The sequence below is a fragment of the Leiobunum rupestre genome, chromosome 11 (genome assembly GCF_980474605.1).
Source record: "Leiobunum rupestre chromosome 11, qqLeiRupe1.1.hap1, whole genome shotgun sequence".
NCBI lineage: Eukaryota > Metazoa > Arthropoda > Arachnida > Opiliones > Sclerosomatidae > Leiobunum > Leiobunum rupestre.
This window is the reverse complement of record NC_143394.1, coordinates 2,313,595-2,331,272: the sequence shown is the minus strand read 5'-3', so window position 1 is coordinate 2,331,272 and position 17,678 is coordinate 2,313,595. Positions and strand designations below refer to the sequence as shown.

Below are 17,678 nucleotides of genomic sequence, written 5' to 3'. Positions count from 1 at the left end.
CATATCTATATAAACAGATGATCTATTGTGGAATTGCATCAGAAAAAGTGACAAACTTCAAGCAAGGTGACCAAGATGGCTGTAGCAATTCCAAATAACCATATTCGGAAAACAGGAAATAGAAAGAGTAAAGGTGCTCAATCCTCCTTTGCTAACAAACAGAAACTTGCGTGCCTTCCAAGCTTCATTTTTTTTTTAAACATTTGATCCTGAACAGTTTCAAAGTAACGACAAACTTTAGAAAAGTAATTAAGTTGCTTTAAATAATAATGTTTCATTTTTCAAGTAAAGTAAAGTTATAAGCTAATACTTTTCTTAAATCAGATGTATTTGTATATTCGTTTATTTTAAACTTAATTTTAACACTAATAACGACAAATTAATTTTTATTATTATGGAAAAATTTGAAAAAAAGAAACCGCTGTTTTTGTTAATATTCAAATGCGCGTTGAATTTTCTAAATAAATGATAATAAAAAAACTTCAGTATCGTTGAAAACCTGGTGAAACATTTGGAGGGCTTTATAATTATCGTAGGGGTTTTATTCAACTTCCATAATTAAATTTGAATGGTTTTGTATGAAAACAATGAAGACAATCTAAATATAATTATCTTATGAAGTCAATCGTTGAATTTTATTGTACCATGTTTAGGTTAAACAATGTGAAGGTGAATTTAAAAGTTAGTCAGAGTTTTAAACAATGTCAGATGCTGAAACTAATAAACTGCACAGACTTTTGCAAAAAATAGCGTAAAAATCAGTATATTCAAAGGCAAAAAATAATCAACTTACAAGTAATCAGCCCGTTCTAAGAGTTCATTTCCTATTCTCTTATTGAAAAACATGTAAGTGTAATCGAATTCATACTTGGCGTTTCCAACGTACAAAAGTTTCCAAATTTCCTCAAATCAATTTTAAGATCATCAACGAAACTATTAGTATAAGGTGTAAACTCAAAAGTCACACCGTGTCCACTAGAAATGGTTTATATCATTGTTGTATAATTTTCGGCGTATGGTACTAGAGAGCTGCAATGGAGCGGAAATTATTCCGTTTCCGCGGACTCCGTTCCGTTCCGCGGCGCTGGAACGGAATCGGAGCTAATTTATAAGAAAGTAGAGGAACGGAATGGAATCGGAGCTAATTTATAAGAAAGTAGAGGAACGGAATGGAATCGGAGCAAATTTCCGAAAATTTGTTGTAACGGAACGGAATCGGAGCAAATTTCCGAAAAATCTTTGTTACGGAACGGAATCGGAGCAAATTTCCGAAAAATCGTTGTAACGGAACGGGATCGGAGCAAATTTCCGAAAAATCTTTGTAACGGAACGGAATCGGAGTAAATTTCCGAAAAATCGTTGTAACGGAACGGGATCGGAGTAAAATTTTCCAAAACCTTTGTAATGGAACGGGATCGGTGCAAATTTCCGAAAAAAACGTCGTATATTGAAGCATGGACACTGTTTTCATTTCTCTCTTGGCTGCTGATTGGGTCTCCCACTTTTCCAGACAGTGAGATCATAATTCCCCTTCTTCACCGGCTCGTGGGAAACATAATAGGTGATTATGAAAAAGAATTGCGCGCAGAAGCTCACGGGAGTTGGTTATTTTTTGACAAAGCGTCGGCTGCTTAAATTCGTCTGCACCTACCGAGGCCCGCGGTCGTCCGCGTTTAGTAAAAAGCACCAACCATGGATTGATTGTTTGAAAAGTTAGTATTTTTCTAAAATTATTAAAAATACATAAAGTTAACAAATTTATTATATATTTTTTTTATTTCTTATAGTTCTAGACCAAGTATTGATAAAGAAACAAGCCCAATTTTAATAGAAGACACAAGGTTATATTTACATACATGTTTCCATTATTCCTGAAAATGAATTAAAATCTATTTGGATAGAATTTAAAAATATTTCATTTAATAAATCAATTACCTTAATTTAACGACTTTGCAAACTTCTCTCAAAACGAAAAACGAAAAATCCTTTCGATTGAACAATGAAATAATAGAAATCTCGCTAACCCTTGCCCAACTAGCCAGACGAATTTACAATAAGGGCCAATTTTGATACTTTCAACTTGGTAGTACTTAACCAAATCACGTGACCACCGATATTTTTCATAATCACCTATTGGCAACTGAAGCCTTTTTCTCTACGACTACGTTGGGTACATCAATGCGCAGTATCGCAAAAGGTACAAAGGCCGTTTAGCGAAAAGGGGGAATAAATTGGTGGGATGACCCGGCTTGCGGTAAAGTTTTAGTTTTACATTCAATTCAATATAAATAATAATTGTTTCTGTAAATTTCTGTATTCCGGAAAATAAAATAATTTTTCCTCATTTTTCAAGACTATAGACTCTGAAACGCGCCTTCCCAATCGACCGCCATTACCTTACAGTCTACGGGGAGGGTGATGAGAAAACCGGTTTGGGGGGGATGAAATTTCTGCGGTAGAGGGCTTGCTTGTTGGTTGTCTGTACGATAATGGCGGCGCCCAGTAAACGTTCCTAAAAAGAGTGTATACTGAGGGAAAGCAAAATATAAAACGGGAGCGGAAATAAATATTAAGTAATATAGACGATTAATGAAACTGAGTGGAACACGAACGGAAATAATATCGGAGAAACAAACGGAGCGGAAACGGACGGAAATTATTGACGATAAATGAAACGTAGCGGAAACGGACCGAAATGATAGGCGACAAACAAAACGAAGCGGAAATGGACGGAAATAATGGGCTAGAAATAAACCGGAGCGGAAACGGACGGAAATATTGGGCTAGAAATAAACCGGAGCGGAAACGGAACGAAATAACGGACGAGAAACAAAGCGGACCGGAATCGGAGGGAAATAACGGACGAGAAACAAAGCGGACCGGAAACGGACGGAAATAATAGGTGTGAAATTAAACGGACCGGAAACAGCGGACGAGAAACAAAGCGGACCGGAAACGGATTCATGTAACATACCGGGAAACAAAACAGAGCGGAAACGGTATGGTATTTTCGCTGCTCTGCAGCTCTCTATATGGTACATAATAGGCCATCCTCTTTTCGCCCATCGTCCTAATTTTCCGGAAATCAGTTCCTTGGTCCTCCTAAAATAAAGCATAGTTTCACTAACAAGGAAATAAAATATAATTGATTTTTTTCTTCAAAATATGCTTGTGGCGTCGCCCCATGACCTAAAACAACAGAAACCACAACTAAATATCATAAAAATTGTTAAACGAAAATGATGGAGCCTGATTTTTGTTAAGGTCGAAATTATTAGGGACGTACCTTTGGGGGGGGGGTCTAAAAACTCGAGAACGATTAGGTCTAAAGCTTTGACATTTTAACTCAATGTTCAGGGCCTGATTTCCAACTAAACGCGCTTAATTCCAAATACCTGACGTGCTTATTTATCTAATTAATTTTTTTTATTCGACTTTGGACTTCCACCACTTTGCTTCCCTGGTACATGTGGAAATTAGGAGTGGTAATGGAGGTTTTGACGGGAAGGGCTTATCTTAGTCGACCGTTGCGGGTCATATTTAGTATATCTTTTTTGTAAAAGAGGAAACGAATGTAAAGCAGTTCCTTGACTATTGTTCCCTTGTGAAAGGGCTACAAAAATTAGGTCGCTCCCAAATCGAGAAATAAAATAAAGTTTGGTTAAGGAGCACAAAATAAGTATCTTAAAATGTAATCGTAGGTTTAAATCTTAGTTAGCTTTTCAGTCAGCTAATAAAAGAGCAAATTCAAAGTTAGCTATCCCAAAAGTTATTAGGAAGAATCGTCAAAAGTAAATAAAAATTCGAAGTTTTCTGAAGACGGTTTTGTTATAGTGCCGTACTTTTATTTCAGCGTTTACCTTTCTTACGTACAAATCAGATCTAATTCATTAAAACTAAGGCCCCGGGCGAAGCCGGGTATTAAACCTAGTAAATAAATAAATAAAGGGACAAACTTTAAGACAGCCGGTCGAGCGGTAAAGTCTGAGGGTATGGGTAGGGCCCCCCTTTTCCCACGCTTTTCTTTATTTGTTGGGAGTGGTTCGCGAAATATGAATATTAATTAAGTTAACCATGTCCGATACCGGTGAACGAGCTTGGTGGGCACACTCACTTAAGATCGCTCGCTCGAAAGTGAGTGCTCGAATAAATTAACTTGAAAGTTAGCATAAGCGAAATCGTAAATTTATTTGATTATCTCACAAATATCGTGGCTTAGTGGGTATAAGCAAAATCGTAATTAGTATTTCCAAAGTGTAATTACACTCGCACCGTTTAAATTATTTTTAGGAAGAATGTGGGCGGCTTGTCGCGCTTGAGTTCTTACCGCCTATGCTCGAGGTATTGTGTTATCCACTCCAGAAACACCTTCTTTCCTCCAAGATTCTACCATGCTAAAACCAGGTAAATCATTGCTTAGGGCTAAAACCACGTAACTATCAATTTCGTTTAGCAAGCTCCACTCAAGTCTATGTTAGCCATGTTTAACTGTAACACGCGCAACGAAATTATATAATCGCCTTCTTGGCAAACTTGTTTACCTCTTCAACCGTGGGCATAATATTTATTAACTGTTTTAAATTATAGTGGAAAATAGCCCTGAAATAAAGACTTGTTCGGGGACTCCAAAACGGAAAACTTTAATTTCATCTAAAATAAAATCACCGTGTCTGTCCGTCTACCTGTCTGTCTGTGTGTTTCCATGTAAAGGTTAATCATTGCGTACGCAGTTTCTCGAAATTTCTGCGTTCGCAGTTTCTCGAAGGGTTGGTAAAACCACCGTCTGACGGTGAGCGTTAACGGATTGATTTGCGGTTGGGTTTGGTTTGGATGGTCTTTTTTTTCGTCAACGCTCACCGTCGCGACAGTTTTAACTCACGAGGAGACGACCCGAGGTGGTTCTCACCGATTTGGTTCAAAGTTGGGGGATTGTTAGACCTAGATGTAACATGAAACCCGTTAAAGGGAAAAGTTACGCTGGCCTTCCGTTTTGCCATGGCAACCAAAAATGTTTTTGACAAATTGAAATAAGAAAAAGTCTATGTAAAATAACATGCGAAAATGACAAATGATAAACTTCAATAAGTCAAAAAAAATTATTTTAAAAAAAAATAAGAAAAATATAGTAAATTTAAAATTTTTGGATTACTTTGGACAAATAGGGGGGAATTAAATCCATTTTGGGTGAACTCGAGCTAATTTGAATAAATAGGTCGAATTTTAGGTATAATACAAAATATTTGTAAAACTTATGCCGTGATAACTGCCATATATTTTCGCCGATAAATCTTAAAATTTCTACAACACATTATCTGAACGATGTAAACAGATTTTTAGATTTCGATAGAAAAACGACGCCATTTTAAAAAAATGGTCGATACAAATCATGGTGCCATAAGTTAGGTAATTTGTATCCGATTAACCTAAGATTTTCTACGTTACATTATCTGTCCAAATGAATTCGTACTATAGATTTTTATAGAAATCCCACACCATTTTGGAAAATGGCGGATATCAATAAAACTCATCGTGCGATAAGTTCCGTAAATATTCGTCGGTTAATCAGAAATTTTCTACGTTTCATTATCTGCCCGAGTTAATTAGACCTATGGGTTTTCCAATAATAATCCGACGCCATTTTGAAATATGGTGGATATAAATATAACTTATGATGCGATAACTGCCGAAATTATTTGTCGATTTACGTGAAATTTTCTACATTACATTATCTGATCGAATAAATAAGCCCCTTACACTGTGATAGAAATATGACGCCATTTTACAAAATGGCAGATATAAATATCTCATAATGCGATAACTGCCGAAATTATTTGTCCAATTACTTTAAATTTTCTACTTTACATTACCTATTAAAGATAATAAATCCTATTAATTTTAATAAAATTCGAGGCCATTTTGGAAAATGGCGGATGTCATATAAGTTCCGTAATTATTCGACGATGAATCTGAATTTTTCTGTTTCATTAAATAATCGAATAAATAATTCATTTCTATTTTGAAAGAATTCTGAAGCCATTTTTCAAAATGGCGTATGTCTGAGAAGTTCCGTAATTATTCGTCAACTATTCTGAAATTTTCTATTTCTGAACGAGTAAATTAGTCCTATTCCTTTTGAGAGAAATACGCCGTTTTTCAAAATAACGCACATAAATGTATCCCTAGGTGCGATAAATTCCGTATTGTTATTGTTAAAAAAAATTATAGGAAACTTCAGATAAAATGGGTAAATTTTAATACATTTCGGCAAAATCCAATAATATTGGGTAAGTTCTTATATCATTGGATTAATAGAAAATAATTATGGTTAAATTTATCATTTAGGCATAATTTGGGTAAATTGAAATATTATTAAATTAGTTCAATTGGCATTGTAGAATTATTGGTAATTCGGGAAATTATTGGTAATTCAGAAAATTTTGGGTAATTTGGAAAATTATTGGTAATTTGGGAAATATTTGCTAATTTGGGAAATAATTGCTAATTTGGGAAATAATTGCTAATTTGGGAAATAATTGGTAATTTGGGAAATTATTGGTTATTCTGGATATTATTGGTAATTCTTGAAACTAATGGTAATTCTAGAAACTCGGGAAATTATTGATAATCGATAATTTTTCTAATAACAATCAAGAGATATTTTGTTATGCGCTATTTGGCATACGGCAGATTTCAAATTAATGGACAAATAATTTCGGCAGTTATCGCATTATGAGATATTGATATCTGCCATTTTGTAAAATGGCGTCATATTTCTATCACAGTGTAAGGGGCTTATTTATTCGATCAGATAATGTAATGTAGAACATTTCACGTAAATCGACAAATAATTTCGGCAGTTATCGCATCAAAAGTTATATCCACCATATTTCAAAATGGCGTCGGATTATTATTGGAAAACCCATAGGTCTAATTAACTCGGGCAGATAATGAAACGTAGAAAATTTCTGATTAACCGACGAATATTTACGGAACTTATCGCACGATGAGTTTTATTGAAATCCGCCATTTTCCAAAAATGGTGTCGGATTTCTATAAAAATCTATAGTACGAATTCATTCGGGCAGATAATGTAACGTAGAAAATCTTAGGTTAATCGGATACAAATTACCTAACTTATGGCGCCATGATTTATATTTGTATCCGCCATTTTTTAAAATGGCGTCGTTTTTCTATCGAAATATACAAATCTGTTTACATCGTTCAGATAATGTAATGTAGAAATTTTATCGGCGAAAATATATGGCAGTTATCACGGCATAAGTTTTACAAATATTTTGTATTATTCCTAAAATTTCGACCTATTTATTCAAATTAGCTCGAATTCACCCAAAATGGATTTTATTCCCCCCTATTTGTCCAAAGTAATCCAAAAATATTAAATTTACTATATTTGTTTTATTTTTTTTAAATAATTGTTTTGACTTATTGAAGTTTTGCACAGGGGGGACCCTTAGAATTTGTCATTTTCGCATGTTATTTTACATAGACTTTTTCTTAATTTAAGTTGTCAAAAACATTTTTGGTTGCCATGGCGTAACTTTTCCCTTTAACGGGTTTCATGTTACATCTAGGTCTAACAATCCATCAAACTTTGAACCAAATCGGTGAGAACCACCTCGGGGCGTCTCCTCGTCAGTTTGATTGGGTATTTCGTTATTGTAATGTTTATGTGTAGGTTGTGAATGTTGAATTCGTGTTATGACGGTTGTGGGTGTTGAGTTTGTTGTGTTTGTGTTATGATGGTTGTGGGTGTTGAGTTTGTGTTATGACGGTTGTGGGTGTCGAGTTTGTTCTGGTTGTGTTATGATGGTTGTAGATCTGTTGTGTTTGTACGTTATGCAACCTCTCAACGTCCAATGGCAGGGTTTCCACCAATTGTACACGGTATTCGTCTTAGTATCAGTTTGCGATTAATTGGCGCCGGCCGGGAATCGAACCCGGGTCTGCTAAGTATATATCTTTTCTGATAGTAGATGGCGCGTAAGTTCCTACGCTATCGCGAACAAAATGACTGAACTGTTGGGTAAGTCTTATAAGTATATTTCCTTATACTCTTGGTGAATTTTAAAAATTTATTATGAATTTTAAAATTTATTAATAATTTTGGTTCCGAAAATATATTTTATTATAGTTAAGCAGACAGATTGAATTAAGTAGCTTAAACGTCAATCCATATTAAGCTTGTGCCTCAAAAATACCTAACTACTGACCATTCTGCAATAAATACGATGAATAGAAAAAGAAGTCATCTTGAATCTTTATAAAATATTTGCTGAATAAGCTTCTTGTTGTCAGTTTTCTTCTCAAAGGCGCAATTGAAAAGACTAACATCACTAGAGCCGTCGTCATCCAGACTTCCCAGCTCAGTCCCAAAATAAAATATTGCTCTTCGCGTCCATTCGTTCCAAGTTTAACCGCGGATAAGATCTCGTAACTTCCAGCTTGACAGGGACTACTGCGGTGTGAAGCATTATCAACTCGACTTCCAGAAAAAAAAATCATTGCGGTTTCAACTATCTGCAAAATTTCAGAAAAGCCTACGGAAAATTACATTGTCTAATGACCAAAATTTGGATCCAACTGGAATAAAGACGCATCCAGATTGAACACAATTTTGATTGGATCAAATAATACCGATTGATTTGGAATAAAATTTAATTTCATACTTTGCAACTGAATCAAATACAGGGTGTCCACTAAAAACGATCCAGGGCGAATATCTTAGAAACCGTTTTCTCTAGGAATTTAATTATTTTTATGTTAAGTAGTATATAACACATTTGGGAGTTACATTTTTGATCGAAGTACCGTTTTGTTATCCCCAATTTTGAATGAAAAAAGCAGAACTCAAATGAAGCTTAAATTCACTCTTTACAAGTTAATAATCACTTCTATGTTAAATTTCTATTAACTTCCTATAACGATGCCACACATCCACTTATTTTGTGCTAAATTCAATTGCACCCATAATGTTTTTCAATTTAAAGAATTTTACACCTCAATTTTCGAAAACAAAAAGCAATAAAAAGTCTATTTCTTAGAACATGTTTCATCCATTACTCACATCTAAATTTATTGCGTTCCGAAAAATGGAACCTAGACCCTTTGTTTGAACTCCTCTTTCCAAAAGCTTAGACTCCATATCATTCATGCTGAGAAATTGAAGTCTACAAAGTGAAGAAAGACCCAAGATTACAAATGAAACGTTAAAATAAATTCTCCAAACACAATATCTCAGGACCACTTTACTACAGACGGTAAAGCAGGGTTGGCCAAAAACCGAATTTTATTTAAATTGAAAAAGTAACTATGGTTTTACCAAGTTAACCCTCAGTTGAAACCACCAGTTAATTATGCTAGTATCAAGCTTTGGAGATTTTCCAGTGTAGATGTAATTACATCTATTACACACCGCCAAAATCTTACATATGATACTAACACTCCTAAACTGTGTTAACAAACGCTTCAAATTATAAAAGTTTTAGCTATGTATTTTCGTTATTGAATAACTGATGCTTCGTCTTACCTGTTTTAAGCCTAAAAATGCACTTTATCGACCCAATTTAATGACTCTTGTAACGTCTTTTGTAGCCGGTTTTACGCCTAAAAATGCACTTTAACGACCCAATTTAATGACTCTTGTAACGTCTTTTGAAGCCTGTTTACGCCTAAAACTGCACTTTAACGAACCAATTTCATAACTCTTGTAACGTCTTTTGTAGCCTGTTTTACGCCTAAAAATGCACTTTAACGACCCAATTTAATGACTCTTGTAACGTCTTTTGTAGCTGGTTTACGCCTAAAAATGCACTTTAACGACCCAATTTAATGACTCTTGTAACGTCTTTTGTAGCCTGTTTTACGCCTAAAAATGCACTTTAACGACCCAATTTAATGACTCTTGTAACGTCTTTTGTAGCTGGTTTACGCCTAAAAATGCACTTTAACGACCCAATTTAATGACTCTTGTAACGTCTTTTGTAGCCTGTTTTACGCCTAAAAATGCACTTTAACGACCCAATTTAATGACTCTTGTAACGTCTTTTGTAGCTGGTTTACGCCTAAAAATGCACTTTAACGACCCAATTTAATGACTCTTGTAACGTCTTTTTTTGCCTGTTTACGCCTAAAAATGCACTTTAACGACCCAATTTAATGACTCTTGTAACGTCTTTTGTAGCCTGTTTTACACCTAAAAATGAACTTTAACGACCCAATTTAATGACTCTTGTAACGTCTTTTGTAGCCTGTTTACGCTTAAAAATGCACTTTAACGACCCAATTTAATGACTCTTGTAACGTCTTTTGTAGCCTGTTTACGCCTAAAAATGCACTTTAACGACCCAATTAAATGACTCTTGTAACGTCTTTTGCAGCCTGTTTACGCCTAAAAATGCACTTTAACGACCCAATTAAATGACTCTTGTAACGTCTTTTGTAGCCGGTTTACGCCTAAAAATGCACTTTAACGACCCAATTTAATGACTCTTGTAACGTCTTTTGTAGCCTGTTTACGCCTAAAAATGCACTTTAACGACCCAATTTAATGACTCTTGTAACGTCTTTTGTAGCCTGTTTACGCCTAAAAATGCACTTTAACGACCCAATTAAATGACTCTTGTAACGTCTTTTGCAGCCTGTTTACGCCTAAAAATGCACTTTAACGACCCAATTTAATGACTCTTGTAACGTCTTTTTAAGCCTGTTTACGCCTAAAACTGCACTTTAACGAACCAATTTAATGACTCTTGTAACGTTTTTTGTAGCCGGTTTTACGCCTAAAAATGCACTTTAACGACCCAATTTAATGACTCTTGTAACGTCTTTTGTAGCCGGTTTTACGCCTAAAAATTCACTTTAACGTAGCCTGTTTACGCCTAAATATGCACTTTAACGACCCAATTTAATGACTCTTGTAACGTTTTTTGTAGCCGGTTTTACGCCTAAAAATGCACTTTAACGACCGAATTTAATGACTCTTCTAACGTCTTTTGTAGCCGGTTTACGCCTAAAAATGCACTTTAATGACAATTTAATGACTCTTGTAACGTCTTTTGTAGCCGGTTAACGCCTAAAAATGCACTTTAACGACCCAATTTAATGACTCATGTAACGTCTTTTGTAGCCTGTTTACGCCTAAAAATGCACTTTAACGACCCAATTTAAGGACTCATGTAACGTCTTTTGTAGCCTGTTTACGCCTAAAAATGCACTTTAACGACCCAATTTAATGACTCTTGTAACGTCTTTTGTAGCCTGTTTACGCCTAAAAATGCACTTTAACGACCCAATTTATTGACTCTTGTAACGTCTTTTGTAGCCTGTTTTACGCCTAAAAATTCACTTTAACGACCCAATTTAATGACTCTTGTAACGTCTTTTGTAGCTGGTTTACGCCTAAAAATGCACTTTAACGACCCAATTTAATGACTCTTGTAACGTCTTTTGTAGCCTGTTTTACGCCTAAAAATGCACTTTAACGACCCAATTTAATGACTCTTGTAACGTCTTTTGTAGCTGGTTTACGCCTAAAAATGCACTTTAACGACCCAATTTAATGACTCTTGTAACGTCTTTTTTTGCCTGTTTACGCCTAAAAATGCACTTTAACGACCCAATTTAATGACTCTTGTAACGTCTTTTGTAGCCTGTTTATGCCTAAAAATGCACTTTAACGACCCAATTTAATGACTCTTGTAACGTCTTTTGTAGCCTGTTTTACACCTAAAAATGAACTTTAACGACCCAATTTAATGACTCTTGTAACGTCTTTTGTAGCCTGTTTACGCTTAAAAATGCACTTTAACGACCCAATTTAATGACTCTTGTAACGTCTTTTGTAGCCTGTTTACGCCTAAAAATGCACTTTAACGACCCAATTAAATGACTCTTGTAACGTCTTTTGCAGCCTGTTTACGCCTAAAAATGCACTTTAACGACCCAATTAAATGACTCTTGTAACGTCTTTTGTAGCCGGTTTACGCCTAAAAATGCACTTTAACGACCCAATTTAATGACTCTTGTAACGTCTTTTGTAGCCTGTTTACGCCTAAAAATGCACTTTAACGACCCAATTTAATGACTCTTGTAACGTCTTTTGTAGCCTGTTTACGCCTAAAAATGCACTTTAACGACCCAATTAAATGACTCTTGTAACGTCTTTTGCAGCCTGTTTACGCCTAAAAATGCACTTTAACGACCCAATTAAATGACTCTTGTAACGTCTTTTGTAGCCGGTTTACGCCTAAAAATGCACTTTAACGACCCAATTTAATGACTCTTGTAACGTCTTTTGTAGCCTGTTTACGCCTAAAAATGCACTTTAACGACCCAATTTAATGACTCTTGTAACGTCTTTTGTAGCCTGTTTACGCCTAAAAATGCACTTTAACGACCCAATTTAATGACTCTTGTAACGTCTTTTGTAGCCTGTTTTACACCTAAAAATGAACTTTAACGACCCAATTTAATGACTCTTGTAACGTCTTTTGTAGCCTGTTTACGCTTAAAAATGCACTTTAACGACCCAATTTAATGACTCTTGTAACGTCTTTTGTAGCCTGTTTACGCCTAAAAATGCACTTTAACGACCCAATTAAATGACTCTTGTAACGTCTTTTGCAGCCTGTTTACGCCTAAAAATGCACTTTAACGACCCAATTAAATGACTCTTGTAACGTCTTTTGTAGCCGGTTTACGCCTAAAAATGCACTTTAACGACCCAATTTAATGACTCTTGTAACGTCTTTTGTAGCCTGTTTACGCCTAAAAATGCACTTTAACGACCCAATTTAATGACTCTTGTAACGTCTTTTGTAGCCTGTTTACGCCTAAAAATGCACTTTAACGACCCAATTAAATGACTCTTGTAACGTCTTTTGCAGCCTGTTTACGCCTAAAAATGCACTTTAACGACCCAATTAAATGACTCTTGTAACGTCTTTTGTAGCCGGTTTACGCCTAAAAATGCACTTTAACGACCCAATTTAATGACTCTTGTAACGTCTTTTGTAGCCTGTTTACGCCTAAAAATGCACTTTAACGACCCAATTTAATGACTCTTGTAACGTCTTTTGTAGCCTGTTTACGCCTAAAAATGCACTTTAACGACCCAATTTAATGACTCTTGTAACGTCTTTTGTAGCCTGTTTTACACCTAAAAATGAACTTTAACGACCCAATTTAATGACTCTTGTAACGTCTTTTGTAGCCTGTTTACGCTTAAAAATGCACTTTAACGACCCAATTTAATGACTCTTGTAACGTCTTTTGTAGCCTGTTTACGCCTAAAAATGCACTTTAACGACCCAATTAAATGACTCTTGTAACGTCTTTTGCAGCCTGTTTACGCCTAAAAATGCACTTTAACGACCCAATTAAATGACTCTTGTAACGTCTTTTGTAGCCGGTTTACGCCTAAAAATGCACTTTAACGACCCAATTTAATGACTCTTGTAACGTCTTTTGTAGCCTGTTTACGCCTAAAAATGCACTTTAACGACCCAATTTAATGACTCTTGTAACGTCTTTTGTAGCCTGTTTACGCCTAAAAATGCACTTTAACGACCCAATTAAATGACTCTTGTAACGTCTTTTGCAGCCTGTTTACGCCTAAAAATGCACTTTAACGACCCAATTAAATGACTCTTGTAACGTCTTTTGTAGCCGGTTTACGCCTAAAAATGCACTTTAACGACCCAATTTAATGACTCTTGTAACGTCTTTTGTAGCCTGTTTACGCCTAAAAATGCACTTTAACGACCCAATTTAATGACTCTTGTAACGTCTTTTGTAGCCTGTTTACGCCTAAAAATGCACTTTAACGACCCAATTAAATGACTCTTGTAACGTCTTTTGCAGCCTGTTTACGCCTAAAAATGCACTTTAACGACCCAATTAAATGACTCTTGTAACGTCTTTTGTAGCCGGTTTACGCCTAAAAATGCACTTTAACGACCCAATTTAATGACTCTTGTAACGTCTTTTGTAGCCTGTTTACGCCTAAAAATGCACTTTAACGACCCAATTTAATGACTCTTGTAACGTCTTTTGTAGCCTGTTTACGCCTAAAAATGCACTTTAACGACCCAATTAAATGACTCTTGTAACGTCTTTTGCAGCCTGTTTACGCCTAAAAATGCACTTTAACGACCCAATTAAATGACTCTTGTAACGTCTTTTGTAGCCGGTTTACGCCTAAAAATGCACTTTAACGACCCAATTTAATGACTCTTGTAACGTCTTTTGTAGCCTGTTTACGCCTAAAAATGCACTTTAACGACCCAATTTAATGACTCTTGTAACGTCTTTTGTAGCCTGTTTACGCCTAAAAATGCACTTTAACGACCCAATTAAATGACTCTTGTAACGTCTTTTGCAGCCTGTTTACGCCTAAAAATGCACTTTAACGACCCAATTAAATGACTCTTGTAACGTCTTTTGCAGCCTGTTTACGCCTAAAAATGCACTTTAACGACCCAATTAAATGACTCTTGTAACGTCTTTTGTAGCCGGTTTACGCCTAAAAATGCACTTTAACGACCCAATTTAATGACTCTTGTAACGTCTTTTGTAGCCTGTTTACGCCTAAAAATGCACTTTAACGACCCAATTAAATGACTCTTGTAACGTCTTTTGCAGCCTGTTTACGCCTAAAAATGCACTTTAACGACCCAATTAAATGACTCTTGTAACGTCTTTTGTAGCCGGTTTACGCCTAAAAATGCACTTTAACGACCCAATTTAATGACTCTTGTAACGTCTTTTGTAGCCTGTTTACGCCTAAAAATGCACTTTAACGACCCAATTTAATGACTCTTGTAACGTCTTTTGTAGCCTGTTTACGCCTAAAAATGCACTTTAACGACCCAATTTAATGACTCTTGTAACGTCTTTTGTAGCCTGTTTTACACCTAAAAATGAACTTTAACGACCCAATTTAATGACTCTTGTAACGTCTTTTGTAGCCTGTTTACGCTTAAAAATGCACTTTAACGACCCAATTTAATGACTCTTGTAACGTCTTTTGTAGCCTGTTTACGCCTAAAAATGCACTTTAACGACCCAATTAAATGACTCTTGTAACGTCTTTTGCAGCCTGTTTACGCCTAAAAATGCACTTTAACGACCCAATTAAATGACTCTTGTAACGTCTTTTGTAGCCGGTTTACGCCTAAAAATGCACTTTAACGACCCAATTTAATGACTCTTGTAACGTCTTTTGTAGCCTGTTTACGCCTAAAAATGCACTTTAACGACCCAATTTAATGACTCTTGTAACGTCTTTTGTAGCCTGTTTACGCCTAAAAATGCACTTTAACGACCCAATTAAATGACTCTTGTAACGTCTTTTGCAGCCTGTTTACGCCTAAAAATGCACTTTAACGACCCAATTAAATGACTCTTGTAACGTCTTTTGTAGCCGGTTTACGCCTAAAAATGCACTTTAACGACCCAATTTAATGACTCTTGTAACGTCTTTTGTAGCCTGTTTACGCCTAAAAATGCACTTTAACGACCCAATTTAATGACTCTTGTAACGTCTTTTGTAGCCTGTTTACGCCTAAAAATGCACTTTAACGACCCAATTTAATGACTCTTGTAACGTCTTTTGTAGCCTGTTTTACACCTAAAAATGAACTTTAACGACCCAATTTAATGACTCTTGTAACGTCTTTTGTAGCCTGTTTACGCTTAAAAATGCACTTTAACGACCCAATTTAATGACTCTTGTAACGTCTTTTGTAGCCTGTTTACGCCTAAAAATGCACTTTAACGACCCAATTAAATGACTCTTGTAACGTCTTTTGCAGCCTGTTTACGCCTAAAAATGCACTTTAACGACCCAATTAAATGACTCTTGTAACGTCTTTTGTAGCCGGTTTACGCCTAAAAATGCACTTTAACGACCCAATTTAATGACTCTTGTAACGTCTTTTGTAGCCTGTTTACGCCTAAAAATGCACTTTAACGACCCAATTTAATGACTCTTGTAACGTCTTTTGTAGCCTGTTTACGCCTAAAAATGCACTTTAACGACCCAATTAAATGACTCTTGTAACGTCTTTTGCAGCCTGTTTACGCCTAAAAATGCACTTTAACGACCCAATTAAATGACTCTTGTAACGTCTTTTGTAGCCGGTTTACGCCTAAAAATGCACTTTAACGACCCAATTTAATGACTCTTGTAACGTCTTTTGTAGCCTGTTTACGCCTAAAAATGCACTTTAACGACCCAATTTAATGACTCTTGTAACGTCTTTTGTAGCCTGTTTACGCCTAAAAATGCACTTTAACGACCCAATTAAATGACTCTTGTAACGTCTTTTGCAGCCTGTTTACGCCTAAAAATGCACTTTAACGACCCAATTAAATGACTCTTGTAACGTCTTTTGTAGCCGGTTTACGCCTAAAAATGCACTTTAACGACCCAATTTAATGACTCTTGTAACGTCTTTTGTAGCCTGTTTACGCCTAAAAATGCACTTTAACGACCCAATTTAATGACTCTTGTAACGTCTTTTGTAGCCTGTTTACGCCTAAAAATGCACTTTAACGACCCAATTAAATGACTCTTGTAACGTCTTTTGCAGCCTGTTTACGCCTAAAAATGCACTTTAACGACCCAATTAAATGACTCTTGTAACGTCTTTTGTAGCCGGTTTACGCCTAAAAATGCACTTTAACGACCCAATTTAATGACTCTTGTAACGTCTTTTGTAGCCTGTTTACGCCTAAAAATGCACTTTAACGACCCAATTTAATGACTCTTGTAACGTCTTTTGTAGCCTGTTTACGCCTAAAAATGCACTTTAACGACCCAATTAAATGACTCTTGTAACGTCTTTTGCAGCCTGTTTACGCCTAAAAATGCACTTTAACGACCCAATTAAATGACTCTTGTAACGTCTTTTGCAGCCTGTTTACGCCTAAAAATGCACTTTAACGACCCAATTAAATGACTCTTGTAACGTCTTTTGTAGCCGGTTTACGCCTAAAAATGCACTTTAACGACCCAATTTAATGACTCTTGTAACGTCTTTTGTAGCCTGTTTACGCCTAAAAATGCACTTTAACGACCCAATTTAATGACTCTTGTAACGTCTTTTGTAGCCTGTTTACGCCTAAAAATGCACTTTAACGACCCAATTTAATGACTCTTGTAACGTCTTTTGTAGCCTGTTTACGCCTAAAAATGCACTTTAACGACCCAATTTAATGACTCTTGTAACGTCTTTTGTAGCCTGTTTACGCCTAAAAATGCACTTTAACGACCCAATTAAATGACTCTTGTAACGTCTTTTGTAGCCTGTTTACGCCTAAAAATGCACTTTAACGACCCAATTAAATGACTCTTGTAACGTCTTTTGCAGCCTGTTTACGCCTAAAAATGCACTTTAACGACCCAATTAAATGACTCTTGTAACGTCTTTTGTAGCCGGTTTACGCCTAAAAATGCACTTTAACGACCCAATTTAATGACTCTTGTAACGTCTTTTGTAGCCTGTTTACGCCTAAAAATGCACTTTAACGACCCAATTTAATGACTCTTGTAACGTCTTTTGTAGCCTGTTTACGCCTAAAAATGCACTTTAACGACCCAATTAAATGACTCTTGTAACGTCTTTTGCAGCCTGTTTACGCCTAAAAATGCACTT

General features: G+C 35.8%; 1 protein-coding gene across 1 annotated transcript in view; it reads left to right on the top strand.

The window, feature by feature from the left end:
• LOC149921095 (calcitonin gene-related peptide type 1 receptor-like) overlaps positions 1 to 17,678 on the top strand; it is a 317,091-nt gene that overhangs the window by 169,427 nt on the left and 129,986 nt on the right. The window lies entirely within an intron of this gene.